The sequence below is a fragment of the Sciurus carolinensis genome, chromosome 7 (assembly GCF_902686445.1).
Source record: "Sciurus carolinensis chromosome 7, mSciCar1.2, whole genome shotgun sequence".
NCBI lineage: Eukaryota > Metazoa > Chordata > Mammalia > Rodentia > Sciuridae > Sciurus > Sciurus carolinensis.
The window spans coordinates 1,818,707-1,824,787 of NC_062219.1; positions in this window are offsets into that span (position 1 = coordinate 1,818,707).

Sequence of the window (6,081 nt, forward strand, 5' to 3'; positions counted from 1 at the left end):
GCTCTCCACGTTCAGGTGTGTGGACCTAACGAGCAGCCACCACGATGGCCTGAGTCCGGCCCGGCTCCCGGTCTGCTCAGGACACTCACTTCACTGGCCTCCTGACGGGTCAGAAGGTCCACGCATTGTGGCGCTTGAGCTCCAGAAGTTGGGCGAAGTCCAAGGAAACGCTGGGCCAGTGACCGGAATCCTCCCCCCTTCCTGAACCTCCATCCTGCCCCCAGGTGATCACAGACTCGCACCCGGGCCCTCGAGAGCAAAGAGTCACCGCCACCCACCAGGCCCAGGGGAGAAGGGCTTGCAACATGACTCGCCAGAACTGGAATGTCCTCTTGCGCCGACCAGGTGACGGAGCCTTGGCCTTTGTGGTCAGTGTCCCGGAGACACCGGGCTGGCACAGCTGGGAGCAGGGCACATACACGAGGGGGACGTTGGTGAGTTACGTGGACACTCTGGACCGCTGGGAGTGGAGTGAGCACCACCCAGCGGCTGGAGCCTGCTGCAGTTCAAGGGAGACTGCAGAGGCAATGTCCAGGGTCAGAAAGGGAGGCGAATGAAGACTGTCCCCGCTCAGGTTACCCAAGTTATCCTTGAGAACGGCCAGGATGTCTCATGACAGATCAGAATGAACACCCACAGCCTGGGAGGTCCTTCTGGAAAGACGCCTGCTCCTGGCACCTCTGAAGAGAGGCCTCAAGGGGCTCTGCACAGGGTGGGCGTGTCCTTTCCAAGCCTGGAAACGTGGCTGCTTCGGGAATAGTGCTGCGTCCTCACAGTGAGTTCACAGGAGCTCACGCTGGAGCAGCAAGCCCTTGGTCCACAGGCTGCTGTCCTTGCAAGAGTGGACACACAGACCCAGAGAGGAGGTGACCTGTGAGGATAGAAGTGCAGGAAGGTGCATGTGAAGATGGGCAAGGGCCTGAGAGAGGCACCTACCTGCCCAGGAACACCAGGGCTGCTGGTCCCACCAGAAGCTGGAAGCAAGGGTGATTCTGCCCTGGAGCCTGCAGACCCTGGGAAATGACTGAATGTGGACACAGGACACTTACAGAGCTATTTAAGGTAAAATGAGGGTCCTTCAGGACCCTGGCCTGACTTGGCCCCACATGGACTCAGTACCAAGGCTGTGGCTCCCCATCTGCCAACATGGTTGGAAGCTAGTGCATCCATCTTGGATTATCCTGGAAGCAGAAGCCACCATTCTTAGGTGGGGCAACTCCCATCCTGAGATGCCTGGTGGAGACTGGAAGGTCATTTTCAGGAGAGGCTTTGGAAATCTATAGGGTCATTTTGAACCTATAGGGGGGAAATGCAATACTCCAGATTCACACTACTAGAGGGGAAGATACATGAACAACATGAAAAAACAAGGGAAGAAAGTGTTCTGCACAAACTAGATTCTATATTAATAGGATCCAGAGATAGCATGGTAGAAGAAATCTCAGAAAATGAGTTCAGGATATACAGAATTAAAATGATCTGTGAAGCAAAGGATGAGATAAGAGAGCAGATGCAGGCAATGATTGATCACTCCAATAAAGAGTTAAGAGTGCAAACGCAGGTACCAAAAGATCATTTCAATAACGATATAGAGATTCTCAAAAAAAAAAAACAGAAATTCTTGAAATGAAGGAAACGATAAACCAAATTAAAAACTCAATAGAAAGCATAAATAACAGACTAGATCACTAATAAGACAGAACCTCAGCAAATGAGGCAAAATATTTAATCTTGAAAATAAACTTAATCAAACAGAGAAGATGGTAAGAAATCTTGAACAGAACCTCCAAGAACTATGGGACATCATGAAAGGGCCAAACTTAAGAACTACTGGTATTGAGGAAGGCACATAGATACAAACCAAAGGAATGAACAACCTATTCAATGAAATAATATGAGAAAATATCCCAAATCTGAAGAATGAAATGGAAATTCAAATACAAGAGGTTTATAGAACACCAAATGCACAAAATCACAACAGATCCACACCAAGGCACATTACAATGAAAATGCCTAACATTCAAAATAAAGATAGGGTTTTAAATGCCGCAAAAGAAAAGCATTAGATTATATACAGAGGGAAAGCTACAAAGGCCTGGAACAACATATTTCAAGCTCTGAAAGAATATGGTTGCCAACCAAGAATCCTATACCCAGCAAAACTAACCTTCAGATTTGAAGATGAAATAAAATCCTTCTATGATAAACAAAAGTTAAAATAATTTACAAATAGAAAGCCTGCACTACAGAACATTCTCAACAAAATATCCCGAGGAGGAAATGAAAAACAACAATGTAGGTCAGCAAAGTGAGGAACTACTCCAAAGGAAAAACCATTCAAAGGAGAAACCAAGTCAAGTTAAAAACCAAAAATAAGCCAAAATATCTCAATAATAACCCTGAATGTTAATGACCTAAATTCATCAATCAAAGGATACACACTGGCAGATTGGATTAAAAAGGAAGACCCAGCATTATGCTGCCTTCAAGAGACTCATCTCATAGAAAATACATCCACAGACTAAAGATGAAAGGATGGGAAAAACATACCATGCACATGGTCTCAGTAAAAAAGTGGGGATTTCTATCCTTATATCAGATAAAGTGTACTTTAAACCAAAGTTAGTCAGAAGGAATAAAGAATGACATTTCATACTGCTTAAGGGAACCATAAATCAGGAAGACATAATGATCGTAAATATTTATGCTCCAAATAACAGCACATCCATGTATGTCAAACAAATCCTTTTCAATTCCTGGAACCAAATAGGCCACAACACAATAATTCTGTGTGACTTTAACACATCACTGACACAACTGGAAAGATCTTCCAAACAAAAACTGAAGAAATAAACCATAGAACTCAATAACACAATCAATAACTTAGACTTAACAGACATATAGAATATTCCATCCATCAATAAGCAAATGCATGTTCTCAGTAGCACATGGATCCTTCTCTAAAAGAGATCATATGATATGCCACAAAGCAGCCCTTAGTAAATACAAAAAAACAGAGATACTACCTCTGTATTCTATCAGATCATAATGGAATGAAATTAGAAATCAAAGATAAAATAAAAACAGAAACTATTCCAATACCTGGAGACTAAATAATATGCTATTGAATGAAGCATGGATAACAGAAAACATCAGGGAGGAGATTAAAAAATTCTTAGAAGTAAACAAGAACAACAATACAACTATGAAATACACTATGAAAGCAGAACTAAGAGGAAAGTTCATTGCATGGAGCGCATTCAAGAAAAGAATAAAAAGTTAACAACTAAATGACCTAACATTACATCTTAAAGCCAAGAAAAAGAACAGATCAACACCAAAAGTAGTAGAAGACAGGAAATAATTAAAGTCAAAGCTGAAATCAATGAAATTGAAGCAAAAAAAAAAAAAATTTGAAGATTGAGAAAACATTGGGTCTTTGAAAAAGTAAACAAAATAGACAAACCCTTAGTCACACTAATGAAGGAGAGAGAAAAATCAAATTACTAAAATTCGTGATGAAAAGGAAATATGACAGACACCATTGAAATACACAACATAATTAGAAGCTACTTTGAAAAATCTATATGCCAACAAAATAGAAAATCTTAAAGACATTGACAAATTTCTAGAGACATATGCTCCTCCCAAATTGAACCAGGAGGACATACACAATTTAAACAGATCAATATCAAGCAATGAAATAGAAAAAGCCATTAAAAACCTACCATCCAAGAAAAGCCCAGGACCAGACAGGTTCTCAGCCAAGTTCTACAAGACCTTCAAAGAAGAACTCATTCCAATACTTCTCAAAGTATTCCAGGAAATAGAAAAGGAGGGTACCCTACCAAACTCATTCTACGAAGCTAATATCACCCTCAACCCAAACCAGGAAAAGACACATCAAGGAAAAAAACCTCAGATCAACATCCCTGATGAACATAGATGCAAAAATTCTCAACAAAATTCTGGCAAATTGCATACAAAAACATATTTAAAACAGCATACCACAATCAAGTGGGATTCGTTTCAGGGATATAAGGTTGGTTCAACATCCAGAAATCAATAAATGTAATCCATCACATCAATAAACTTAAGGTTAAGAATCATATGATTATTTCAATAGATGCAGAAAAAATGCTCAAAACACTAGGAAAAATAGGGATAGTAGGAACATACCTCAACATTGTAAAGGCTATCTATGTTAAACCCACGGCCAACGTCATTCTTAATGGAGAAAAACTGAAAGCATCCCCTCTAAAAACTGGAACAAGGCAGGGATGCCCTCTTTCACCACTTCTATTCAACATCATCCTTGAAACTCTAGCCAGAGCAGTTAGACAGACCAAAGGAATTAAAGGGATACAAATAGGAAAGGAGAATTCAAGCTGTCACTATTTGCTGACAACAGGATTCTGTATTTAGAGGATCCAAGAAACTCCACCAGAAAACTTCTAGAACTAATTAATGAATTCAGCAAAGTGGCAGGATATAAAATCAACATTCATAAATCTAATGCACTTCTATTCATAAGTGATGAATCCTCTGAAAGAAATTAGGAAAACCACTCCATTCACAATAGCCTCAAATAAAATAAAATACTTGGGAATCAATCTCACAAAAGAGGTGAAAGACCTCTACAATGAGAACTACAGAACACTAAAGAAAGAAATTAAGGAAACCCTTAGAAGATGGAAAGATCTCCCATGTTCTTGGATAGGCAGAATTAATATTGTTAAAATGGCCATACTACCAAAAGTGCTATACAGATTCGATCCAATTAAAATCCCAATGATGTACCTTACCGAAATAGAGCAAGCAATCTTGACCTTCCTCTGGAAGAATATGAGAACTCGAATAGCCAAAGAAATCCTGAGCAGGAAGAGTGAAGCAGGAGGTACCACAATACCAGACCTTCAACTACACTACAGAGCCAGAGTAAGAAAACAGCATGGTATTGGCACCAACATAGACAGGTAGACCAATGGTACAGAATAGAGGACACAGAGACAAACCCACATAAGTAAAGTTACCTCATACTAGACAAAGTTGCCAAAAACACACAATAGAGAAAAGACAGCCTCTTCAACAAATGGTGCTGGGAAAACTGGAAATCCATATGCAGCAAAATGAAACTAAACCCCTATCTCTCACCCTGCACAAAACTCAACTCGAAATGGATCAAGGGTCTACGAATTAGACCTGTGACCCTTCACCCAATAGAAGAAAAGTAGGCCCAAATCTTCATCAGGTTGGCTTAGGACCAGACTTCCTTAACAAGACCCCCATAGTGCAAGAAACAAAAGCAAGAATCAATAAATGGGATGGATTCAAACTAAAAAGTTTTTTCTCAGCAAAGGAAATGATCAATAATATGAAAAGAGAGCCTACAGAGTAGGAGAAAATCTTTTCCACACACACTTCAGACAGAGCACTAATCTCCAAAATGTATAAAGAACTTAAAAATCTTTACATCAAAAATACAAAGAGCTCAATAATAAATGGGTTATAGAACTGAGCAGACACTTCACAGAAGAATATATACAGGTGATCAACAAATACATGAAAAAGTGCTCATCATCCCTAGTATTAGAGAAATGCAAATTAAAACCACCCTAAGAATTCATTTAACTCCAATTAGAATGGCTGTTATCAAGAACACAATCAATAATAAGTATTGACGTGGATGTGGGGAAAAAGGCACACTCATACATTGCTGGTGGGATTGCAAATTGGTGCAGCTACTTTGGAAAGCTGTGTGGAGATTCCTGAGAATACTTGGAATGGACCCATCATTTGATCCTACTATCCCACTCCTCAGTTTATACCCAAAGGACTTAAAATCAGTATACTATGGTAAAGCAGTCACATCAATGTTTATAACTGCTCAATTCACAATAGCTAGATTGTGGAACCAACTTAGATGCCCTTCAATAGATGAATGGATAAAGAAACTATGGTATATAAACACAATGGAATATTACTCAGCCATAAAGAAGAATAAAATTATGGCATTTGCAGGTAAATGGATGGAGTTGGAGAATATCATGCTACATGAAATAAGTCAAGCCCAAAAAACCA